Below are 12849 nucleotides of genomic sequence, written 5' to 3'. Positions count from 1 at the left end.
GGAGCATTCTTCCTTTTTTGATAAGATTGTTTAAAATAATGTTTTTTTTTCAGTGGATTTTTGTTTTTAATATTGTAAATATATCTACCCGAAATTTAAAATAAATAAATAAATAAATAAATAATATTGCTTTAATCTACGGCATAAAACTCTATGTTCACAAACAACAGGTTTCTATGATTGATGAGGGGTTTTCATCTTATTGTATTGCAAATGCATTGCGTTTCCATACATTTTCTTGGCCCAACATACTGCAATACATTGATTCTGAATTTTATGCTGTCAAAATGAATATGCAAGTGTATAATTTTTTACTGCATCCTGCGCACTTCACATGCAAACAGACTGGGATGGAGAATAAAGATGTGCATGCTTCTGCTACAGCACTGAGGACAAATTCACTTTCTCCATACATTTGTTAACGTCACATAAAGCATGCTGTGGAGGTGTGGTGGGAACATTTCTGTGTGGTTTTTAAAGGTTTTAAAAGGAAAGTCTATGAATATAGATTATCCTAAGGTTGTTCCAATATCAAGAGATGTTGTTGCGTTAATGTATCCATTTGTGTGTTTTTTTTTTGTAAACGTTTTCTTTTTGCAGTGTGAATAACTGGTTTCTGTCTGACAGGTTACTTTAAATCCAAGTCCAAATCAAAAGCCCATCCGTACGAAAAAAAACTATTTAGAAGACCGATTTTGGCCTCCATCTACACAAATTTGGTGTTTTAATGGAATCAAAATGTATACAGTGCATCCAGAAAGTTTTCACAGTGCTTCAGTTTTGTGTTATGTTACAACCTTGTTTCAAAAGGTGTATACATTTACCAACCCAGATATCTAACCCTGTTTAGCAAAACATAGTGCCCAACAGTCTCAATTGCAGCACTTAGATAGAGTAAAATGACTGTTTGTTTAAGCAATGTATGGACATATGCATGTCACATGGTGAGTTCTGTGACGCATTTGCAGACATGCTAGGGGCTGGGGAGTAGGATCGGGGACGTTTGGTCTGTGGGGGAGAGACTGGCGGGGAATGGGGACGTGGAGGAAGCAGTGGACACGCTGCAGCACGGCGGGGGTTACCGGGCCAGAAGAGAATAGGAAGACGGCGGGTTTCAGGATTGCAATTCTCGGAGTCGGGGGCAAGGGAAAGGTCGTTATTCATGGGTCAATAGATCTAGATCGTGATTTAAGGAAGCGAGCGTCTCGAATGAATTATCTCATTCAAAGAGCGTGCAGCGTCTCCTCGGGGTCACCCGACTTTTGTATTCGATGCTGCACTTTTCCGTTTCCTCTTCCGGGTCGTGGTCTTCCTGGCTGGTCTGGCGCTCTCTGGTGGGCTGGATGTGTGTTGGCCATGACAATGCAGTATATGTTATCCCCTGCTGAATTTGTAAGTTTGTAATGCATTTCAAAAAATTTCACAATTATTTTGCATTTTCATAAATTAAATATGTTTTTGATCCCCTATCAATAAGATTTCTGGCTCCAAGTCATATTTTATACAGGTAAGGCACTGACATTGGAATCATGTTTGACAGCATTTTTACCACCTGTTTAAAATACACAGTGTCACGACTACGGACTTACGGGGAACGGAAAGGATTTAAACGGGGGCCGAAAAGGATTTAAACAAAGGGGAGAACTTAAACTAACCTGTAGGCGTGTGGCGATTGAAACAATAAAAAGAAAAAAATACTTTTTGCCTTTTTTATTTTTCCAAAATTGTGCGTGATCCGTAAATCCGACCAAAACAAACCATATGTCAAAAAGTTGGTCTTGGCGAGATCAAAATGTTCTTTGTATGTGGTGGTTCTTTCAAGTAAAATTTTGGACTAGGATAATAAACGCGTTCTGAAAACCCTTTTTGGGGAATTGACATGAAAGGCCTGTGTGTGCTGTGAACCGTGTCATTGCAAATTGGAAGAAATTAAATTTTTTCACATTCTTAATAGTTTGGTCATGATTTGTGGGCATCCTGTAGTCCTCATCGAATCAACCAATATGTTATTTTGTGCGTTGAGGTCAGGCCTCTCCGTTTTTTGTGTGTTTCAAAGTCTTAGCATGGAAGCCACAAATGCACGACATGGCCATTTTTTCTTTTTTCCTATATTTCCATGTTTTCGTGATCCCTGTTGGGGTTAGCAACTCATTCAATATCTCAGATTGTGTGACTCGGCGAGGCCTCGACTCCCATGTCTCTAGCTTTGACGGCTAGTCACAGGGCGTCCCGTATGACCCTACCAAAACAAACAATACGCTATATTGTGCAGAGTGGTCAGACCTCTCTGTTGTTTCTGTGCATTTCACGGTCTTAGCGTGGCAGCCTTGAATGTAACACATGTCCTTTTTTGCCTTTTTCCCAGTTTTCCGGGTTTTTCAAACCCCCGTTGGTGGCACCAACTTGTCCCATATGTCAGATCATAGGACTCGGCGAGGCTTTTGGCTGTATTTCTTAGCACAATAGTAAATGGTCTGTCATAGTGACAGGCCCAAATTAGCAGAAAATTGTTGGCCTGTTGTGGCCATACCATTAATACATTTTATGTTGTTTTTTTTTGACAATTTGCAATCAGTGAACACATTTCCAAAATGCTTACATTTTTTAATAGGAAAAATATTCCCAAAACCAAAATTAAGGATCGTTTTTGTGTTATTTGCAAGTGTGTACTCACAGCACAGCAAAGTAGAAACCCCAGTAGCCCAAACCTTAGATACAGAATAAAACTTGTGGTAAGTGAGGTAACACTAGCCAGAGATGGCGAGCCCCCTTCATAAAGCGGGTGATGACCCACTGCCACGTCACTAAAACCAACATGGTAAGCCGTTATGGCAGCCAGGTAACCCTTAATTATGAAAAAGCCCTGCCTCCATAAAGCAGCTCTTGCATGAAGAACAAATCATAGCGACACAGCATTGGATTGCAGTCATATACACCCACTCTGCACACCAATCCTGAAAAATGCACCATTTACACCCTTAAGGTGCCATTGTGGAGGATCTGCTGCTTTGGCTCATAGCAATGACCTGTGAGAGAAGCCCAGCTAAAGTCAGATTGTCCTCTCACAGGCCAAGACCAGAGGTCCAGACACTTGGGATGAGGGTGGAAGATCTCCTCTTGGAATCGAGTAAGCAGGTCCCGACACAGTAACAGGGGACATTCTCTTCGCCAGCCAGTGCTTTGCTGACGAGCAGCATGCTATTACATTTCTATTACAAGCATTTGTCATACCGAATGGCACAATTTTCGAAACTCTTCATACAACATGCACACCATTGGTCTGCTTTGGCCATACCATTCACAAATTTCATGTCATTTTCATATAATATGTAGTCAGTCAGCACATTTCTACAATGCTTACATTTTCTTACCAGACAAGCCATACCCACCATCAAAATGGTGTCTTATTTACATATGTTTACAAACAACATATAACAATAAAAACAACTATATTACAAACCTTAGATACAGTATAAATCCTCTATTTCTATTTGCAATAATATTAGCTCAAACACAAACAACACTCAAAAATAAGCTGGTAATTAACAAACAATTCAATAACTGAAACACAGCAGATTTTGGTTGGTATCAGGCACATGGACGTTGGACGCACTTGCGGGAGAACAGCGAGAGGAGATCTTGGGGTTTGGTTGGTGCTTAGTGTGTAGCTTAGCAACAGCGTGAGCTGGAGACTGAGCATGGGTGTGCACTGCTGCATGATGCTGGCTGCATTCCATTCCCATCGCGAGCACCACCTGTATGAGAGGAATAAAAGTGCATAATTGAAAGGGGGCAAAACAATGGCAATTGTGCCTGGCTTGGATTCAGATGGTCTGACTTTTGGATGTAGGTCAGGTTCTTGTATTCAGTCAACACCAAGAAAAGGTGCGTTGCCCCCTCCAACCAGTGGTACCACTCCTTCAGCGCTAGTTTGATCGCAAGGAACTGTAAGAATGGACATCACTGGAGCATGCTTTTGTTTTGCATAGTGACCATCTACAAGAAGATATGTGACATTCCTGTGTCAATAGTTGTGCGTGAAGATTTTTTTTACATGCCTTTTGTAAGTGTTCACCCTCAGGACCGCCCACTCTCTTTGTCTTCCCCAAATGGGAGGCACCGGGGGCGTGACATCAGAAACAACAGGTTCTGATTGGTCAGTGACAACTTCCTGTAGGCCAGTGACAACTTCCGGTAGGCCAGGGGTTTTTCCATCGGAAGCCGGAAGGCTTCTGAGTCTTTCTCTCTCCCTCTCTCCCTTTACTCTTTCTTCTCATTTTTATTTTCTCTGTAACCTTGGTACCTTTTTACATTCAATATTCACATGTAACTACAATAATTATTTACCGGGGTTAATAAATTAGAAAGTGTTCATTTTAACCTCTATTGTGCCATGCCTCTTTCTGCCAGGTAACATCAAGTTGGAGTGGTTGAATACAATGCTTTTGTGTGGAGGGAGAAAGAGTTTTTCTACACACTCTGTTCTCTCTCACACCACATGGTCTTTTTTAAAAATGATGTCCATTCTTACAGAACTCCCGGTTGCCTATGTCGTAATTGTGTTCCACTGAACTGAATCATCGTGAAAAGGAAGCACATGGGTGTAGCTTGTGGTCCTTCTGGAGGCATCAACCTCCAACAAAGGGCAAAACTGGGGGTCATGGTGGATGAGGATTGGAGCTGTGGTGAGACAAAATGTTCTGCCCTGGAGCAAGGACATGTGAGGTTTAGCCACCTCGCTGTACCCATGGCAGTAGAAATTGTCAAAGCCCAGGAGCAGCTGCAGTTGCTTGATGGCTGTGGGTACCGTTCATCTCAAGACAGAGGAGGACTTGGCTGGATCTATTGCGATCCCCTGCTGACTGAGATTGAAACCCATGAAGGTGGTTTGGGTGAAGAGGAAAAAACTTTTCTCCAGTTTTTTTGGAGCACAGTCCGGATGTGAGTAATGTGGGTATGGACCAGGAGGCGTTGTTTGGACTGGCTTTGTCAGAGGCATGGCTTGGGCATGGACGTTCTCCTTCTGGGGCTTCAGGCACCCATTTCTGGTTCAGTAGCACAGATGGTCTTCAGTCTCCAAGATGTTCCTGAACTGACAGAAGTGATCCGGCAAACCCTCTGAATGGATAACTACTTCATCTAGATAAGCTCTTGGGTATGCCCCGTGGGGTCGAAGGCTCTTGTCCAGCAGCTGCTGGAAGGTGCCTGTGGCCCCTTACAATCAAAAGAGAAGAGTCCAATACTGCCAGTGCCCACCAGGGGAACTGAAAGCCATTTTCTCCAAAGTGGAAGGGGTCAGCGACACCTGACAGTAGCCTTTGATGAGTTACAATGTGGAGACAAACCGCTCCCCACCCAGCCTCTCTGTCATTTCATCCACCCAGGGCATGGGCTAGCTGTTGAAACTCAGGGCCTCGTTAAGCTTGCAGAAATCAGAAATGAAGCTTGCAGAAGTTACAAAAGTTACATCTAGCTTTGACACCATCACCTCCAGGCTACTATGGCTCTCCTCAATGATGCCCAAGGTGTGCATTAATTGTACCTCTTCCTCGATGGTGGTGCAACCCTGGAGGGCCATTGATATAACATGACTCCAGTTGGGGAATGGATGTCATGTGTGATTAGGTGGGTCCTGCCATAGACAGAGGAGAAAACACTGAATGATCAACAAGCAGTTTTACCTCCTTGAACTGGTATCCATTCAGCTGTGGTCTCCAAGGTTGAAATTGCTTCAGGGTTTGGTTACAGCAGTCCACAAGGCCATCAGTTTAGGAGTGGTAGACAGGGGTGACCTAGAGATGCTTCACACTGAGCAAGCACCACAGGTCAGCTGAGAGCTGAGCATGAAGCCGGTCCCCTGATCCTTGAAGAGGTCTTTGGGGATCTCCACCTGGCTCATCAGGAGGAAGAGCTTGTGAGTGATACCTTTGTGGTGGTCTTCTGAAGTGAAATAACTTTGGGATGTCGTGTCGCATGGTTCAACACCATAGTCCACGAGATGTATTCATGTCCTTGGGGTGATTTGGGTAGTGGCGCCACAATGTCCATCCCCAACCATTCAAACAAGACCTTAATAATGGCAGTACCTAGGGTGCTGGAGATGGGGTGGTCATGGGGCCATCCATTGACAACTGGCATTGCATAAATCTCTAATTCCAAGCCAGAAAAAAATTATCATCAATATTCTTCAAGGTGTTCTACTTTCTTTGCCAGGGCTTGAGGGTACCAAGACCAAGACACACCAAAGTGAGACCAAGACCAAGACTGGTTGAGGCCAAGACCAAAAACAGACTAGAGCTAGCATCAACATCAGATTATTCAGATTAACTAGAGAAAAAAAGGCATTGTTGTAAAGTAACATTACTCATTAATCTAATTCATGTTATCTTTCGAATTATGTTTCCCATATATTTCTCATTTAAAATCTCCCAGATTTTTTATAGTTACAAACAAGGCCTTTTTGGAGATCCTAGTTGGAGGAGCAGTGGCTCTCTGCGGAGCTTGGCAGAGACACAGATGAGGGACTCATGCATCAGATTGCCAACCACGCACACACACACACACATACAACAACAATCGTTCATTCACAAACTGCAACATCTTTGCCACGAATGGTGGAGAGGAGGGATGGGTTAAATTCAGAGACCACATTTCACTGTGTGCACTGGGTGCTGTGCTGTGGTGTGTCACATGACAACTAATCACTTTCATTTTCTCCTGCTTCATTCTGGAACCCCAAGAAATCCACCACCACAGGACTTAATAACTACAGACCTTATGAAATCCTTAGAATGCCTGGTTTCAGCCCGTCTGAAGGACATAATAGGACACCAGCTCCCTGAAGTTTGCCTACAGGGCAAACAAGCTGGCGGATGATGCAGTAAATATTGGGCTCCAATACATCCTGCAACACTTGGACCATCCAGGATCCTGTTTGTGGAATTTAGTTTGACTTTTAAATTTACATTAATTTACATTTACATTTACAGCATTTATCAGACACCCTTATCCAGAGCGACTTACAGTCAGTAGTTACAGGGACAGTCCCCCTGGAGCAACTTATGGTTAAGTGTCTTGCTCAGGCACACAATGGTAGTAAGTGCGATTTGAACCTGGGTCTTCTAGTTCATAGGCGATTCTCCTCTCCTCCAAACTCTCCCAGCTCAATGTGTCACCTGCCACTTGTCACTGGATCACCAGCTTTCTGACAGACAGGAAGCAACAAGTAAGACTGAAGGAGACCACTTCTGGAACAAGGTCCCTTTGTACTGGTTTCCCTCATGGACAGGTCCTGTCCCCACTGCTCTTCTCCCTCTACATCAATCACTGCATCTCCAGGAACTCAGCTGTTTAACTCCTGAAGCTTTCTGATGATACCACCATTACTGGACTTATTTGATATCTGCATACTGACAGGAAGTTGAGCCACTGGTTTTCTGGAGCTGAACAAGCTCAAGATTGTAGAGTTGATTGTGAACTACTGGAAACATCTATCAAGACTGCTCCCCCTCACCATATCAGAGAGCCCATTGTTTTTAAAAGAGATCATAAAGTTCCTGGGTACCACCATCTCCAAGAACCTGAAGTGGGAGACCAACATCTCCTTCATCCTCTAGAAGACCCAGTAGAGGATGTACTTTGACTCGGCTCCTTCTCCACCTCAACCCGTAAGAATTATCCAACTCATCTTCTCACCTCTCAACTCTTCCTTCTCATCCTGTCCCTTCCCCAATTCAACCTAGAATGCGAACGACAACATCCGTGTGGTGTTGCAGGTCACGCCGGCTCTCATTCGCATATGCCTCCTTGCATCCAATCACACTGGGGTTTTTCGTTTCTTCGAACAAGCGCTCACGTTCGGGTCCTGCACTGGTACCGTGACACTTCCTGAGACAACTGAGGAAATCCAGTCTCTCACAGGAGCTGCTGAAAAAGTTCTATACTGCAGCCTGTGTTCCTCCATTATAGTCTGGTATGGAGCAGCTTCCAAACAGGACAGGAATAGACTGCAACTGACTGTGCGAACAGCAAAAAAACGTAATTGGTGTCCCTCTGCCCTCCAAGAACCAGGAAAAGGGCAGGGAAGATCACCACAGATCCCTCACACCCTAGACACATACTTTTTGATCTTCTGAAGTAGAAGACTAGGACCAGCCGACACAGGAAAAGTTTCTTTCCCCTAAACAACTGAACTTTACGCATGTCACAACTGCCCTTTATGTGCACCTGTATTATTTTAGTCATTGCTCAGAGCAATCAGCGGAGAAGAGTATGAGTCAAGGACTTGAACAAGAATTTGATGGTCTCTTTGTCAGAGCTCCAGTGGTCTTCTGTGGACAGAGGAGAACCTTCTAGAAGGACAAATATCTCTTCAGCAATCCACCAATCATGCCTGCATGGTAGAGTGGCCAGACAGAAGCCACTCCTTATTAAAAGGCACATAGCAGCTTACCTGGAGTTTGCCAAAAGGCACCTGAAAGACTCTCAGACAATGATGAGACAAAGATTGAATGCTAGGTGTCACATTTAGAGGAAAACAGACATCGCTCATCCCCAGGCCAGTACCATCCCTGTGGAATGAAGCATGTGAAGCATGGTGGTGGCAGCAACATGCTGTGGGGATGTTTATCAGCTGCAGAAACTAGTCAGGATAGATGACTTCAGCAATGTACAGAGACATCCTAGATGAAAACCAGCTCAAGCTCATACCAACCTTCCCTTCATGCTACAACAAATGTGTGGACATAGGTTTCTTTGTTGCTGGTCAGCTATCTGTCCTGGGTGGACATGTCGGTCCACTGCCCCACCATGATGGCTGACAGTTGGGTGGTGAGGTCCACTTACATACTGTGAGGGGCTAGCTGTAGGATGCCAATGACATGAAGACTCCAAATCCCATCTGATGCTTCAGGCTGCTGTTGCTTCTCTATGTAGTACATAACTATATATCACCACCTCCCTAAAATTCTGGCAAAAAAGATTTCCCAAATGTTCATTTTTTTATGACACTGGCCTCCTGTGTTAAAATGGCCTGCACCCTCAGTTGATCAGGTAAATTGATAAATGAAGTCACATGACTTTGTGACTTAAGCAGAATACGTTAACACATGTTTTTTGTGTTTCTGAAAAACGCATGTTTTCAACGTGAATTTACCTATGTAGAATGAGGATTAAATACAATTGGAAAAAGGGTCACAGCTGAAGTGCCATGTCCTTCGTAGGTGCCAGGTTGAACCCTACAGTACTGAGTGCCTGCTTATGTTTCTGCATGTGTTTCTCTATCCGTGCCTGGCACTAGAAACATAAAGGCATAAGGTGGGAGGAAACACAAGAAATATATTGACCACTTTGGATTATAATGCTTCACCGTGGGCCCCACCGAATCAGTTCACATTAGTTTAGTGATACAGGTGACAGAAATAATTTCACAACAAAAAGAGTAGTATCATCTACTGGTAATTAGTAATTGGTGCTTTCTCGTTCTTATTACTTTTTATAATGTAAATCCGAAGGACGTACACTACATCTGTGCTACAGCTGCAGTGGAGAGGGAAGTTGCTCTACAACTTGGGCCTGGCTTGTCACATGATTCCACAACATCTGCGTGGTGTTGCGGCTCACGCTGGTTCGCGTTCGGAGGGAACTTACCTGCCCCCTTGCATTCCACTGCACCGAGGTTCCTCGTCCCCTCCTACACGTGCTCACATTCTGATTCCGGTGACCGTGACATGGCTACAGTGAAATGTAAATAAATTATGTCTTTGATAGCACATAACCATGTCACCAGTTCACTGATTATCTTTCCTTGGACAACTTTTATACATGTAGTGTGATGAAATGCTAAGCTCACTGATTGGTTGTATTTTTTTTAGCATTATGGGTGTTTTCTAATGGTCATGGGACATTTGACTAATTAATTTGCTATTTAATTGGTTAATTGGTGGAGTTGTATAAAAGGCCTCCTGGGCCAGTTAAGCTGGTGTATGGTGACTTTTGTTTTGAAGTGAAATTTTTGTTTCTGCCGGACTTTGCTTCCTGCTTAAAATGGTAGGTTGGTGTTGTAAGTTAGTCAGGTTCATGTAGAATGAATCAACTCAAATACTGGCTGTTTCTGGGCACCATCTGATTAATTTTGGTCACAATCCTGTTGGATCTGTGCTAACCATCTCATTGGGGTTCGCAAACAGGGCACAAACAGGATACATTTATACTCAACACAACAGGCGAACACTATCAGGTAATTAGGGACACTAAACATGAAACCCTGCATGGAACCCACAGAGTCAGGACTGTGACACAGGGCTTGACACTAGGTCTGTTGTGCTCTGTGATTGTACCAGGTATGTTTAGAGTAGCACCTCACTGTTTGTGTACTCTGTGTGGTTTAATTTATATATTTTTGGATTCACAGTGCATTGTGACCTGACAACCAGTTCTTCCGGAGCATTGGGACATGGCTTGGCCTTAGATGGAGGACTTGTATTCTGTTTTTTTATTTGTATTGTATGCACTCATATTTTCGGCTTTTCTTCCTGAAATGAATCCGGGTAATGAATCACCACACAGATGGTGGTTAAAACGTGACTGACAAAAGTTAACATGGGTGTGTCCCGATAGGACATAACCAGTCATAACCAATCAAATGCAGACATAACCAATCAAATGCACAAACTCTAGAACTTCTCTAGCTTTTTGTGGACATACTGTTCAAACACTGTTCTAATGCAGTTTCTTGGTTCAGCATTGCTTCAGTGTTTAAGCACTGTATTTGTTCATTTGTTTGCTGTATGTATGTAAATGTACTGCTAACTTCTGTTCTGTGGTGTGAAAATGCCTTGAACAAAGAATGGATGTCTGAAAAATTGATGGTCATGTCACAACTTAATGCAAATGTCATTTATTCAAAATGTCACTCAAGAAGGACAGTATGCTATAGGCACATAGACATTTATATTACGGTGCATAGTGTCCACCCTAACAATGCACCTTTGCCGTTGCCACTCAGTTTTGCTAATGTGTGTGGAAATTGACAGAGAACAGGCTATAAAGAGGTTGTGTAACATCAGTAGTTCAGGCACCAGAGTGTTGAGCCTGACACATTCTGCTACTGGCAGCCGATGGGGTAACATGAACAGCTTGGCAGGTTGTGCATCAGTCATGCATTGCTGCAGCAATGCGATCTTCACCAAGATCACTATGTTTTGATGGTTTGTGGCATTTACAGTGACCAAAGAAAGATATAATGGAAGGTGAGATTTTTATTAGATTGCAGTCAGCTAAATATCCTTTCAAGGTTTTCAAATAGAATATGACATGCTTTTAACATGTGACATTTAAGAAAATGTGCTGAAAAGGCAAATAATTTTAATGGTTGGGAATGTTTTGAATAATTGTTGAAGGATATATTGATTGGACATTTGCATCAATGGTGCAACAGGAGGACCAGGAATTATGAGGAGGTTGGAGCGGGTGGTGGATCAGAAGGTCTTGAATGAGATGTTGTCAGCATAGCAGTGGAACTGATGTGAGACTGTCTATGACGAGAGTTGGGCTCCGCCCATCGCGCCAGTCTGCGATCGTCGCGAGGTCTGTGGGGACCCACGTCACTTCCAGGGGGGTGAGAAGTGACAACAGCGGCGTCCCTCCAGCGAGGAGGTGGGCAGGCTCCAGCCCAAATGATCACACCCTGGGTCCAGGATGTCCGCAGGGTGGACGACCCTCGGAGTCACCGGTGGGAGGACACGGATGACGTGAGCGACAATGACGTGGATTTTCGTTGGGCAGTCGGGGCCGGGATGGCTCCACCCAGCGCGTGCGTCCGAGATTGTCGCGACATCCGTGAAGACCCACGTGACTTCCGAGGGTACGAGGTCGACACGAACTACGACGAGAATGACGGCAATTGGGCAGTCGGGGCCGGGATGGCTCCGGCCATCGTGCCCGTCCATGATCGTTGCGAGGTCTGTGGAGACCCACGTCAGTCCCAGAGGTGCGACAACAGTGAGGAGGAGGACAGCGATGCGGGGGTAAGCTGGTGGAAGAGGGCGACAGGAGGTCGCCAGCCAGCAACTGCACTGCCAGAACTGCCTCACAGGGAAGATGCCTTCCCAGCTCCAGTCGCCGACCCGCCTTCCCTCTGCTCGGACGTTCCCCAGCTGAACGGCAGCGCATCACCAGCGCCCCCGCATGCTGGAGAAGACGTCCACCACCCCCCACGCCACACGCCCACCACCATCTCCAGCGACGTGCCCAGCCCCGTGTAGGACAGCCAAATGGTCAGACACGGATGAGATCACCACTATCCTCACGTGACTGACTGGGTCAGCATGGGGCTGGAGCGCAGCCCTCTGGCAGCAGGGAGAGACTGACTGGAGTTTTTGGGACTTCCAGCAGAGACTGGGGGCGGAGTTTGATCGGCCAGAGCCTGAGCCAGGGATCGAACTCTGCCCTTCCACCACATCCAGCACCAGTCAGGATCCGGGGCAAGAAGACCAAGCACTGGCGGGCGACGAGAAGGTCGCACCTCCCGAGATCCTGGCTGTGCCCCCTGAGGAGGTCCAGGAGAGCCCAGAGAGGGAGCCAGACAACCCTCTCTTCTGTCTGTCTCTGTCTGTGTGTGTGTGGATATTTGTCCGTATGTCGCCCCCACTTCCCCTCTTTGTGTCCACCAGATGGCGACCCAGCCGCGGAGCCGAACCCCAGGGAGGAGGTTCCTGACCCGAATGTGCTGGTCCAAGGTGAGGTGGACAAGCCCCAAGGTACCCCTAAGTCCCGGAGAGCCCAGAGTCCCAGAGTTCTCAGGGGCAGTGGTGGCCTAGCGGTTAAGGAAGCAGCCCTGTTAACAGAAGG

Source organism: Denticeps clupeoides, chromosome 10 (assembly GCF_900700375.1).
Source record: "Denticeps clupeoides chromosome 10, fDenClu1.1, whole genome shotgun sequence".
Lineage (NCBI taxonomy): Eukaryota > Metazoa > Chordata > Actinopteri > Clupeiformes > Denticipitidae > Denticeps > Denticeps clupeoides.
This window is presented reverse-complemented; position numbering follows the sequence as displayed.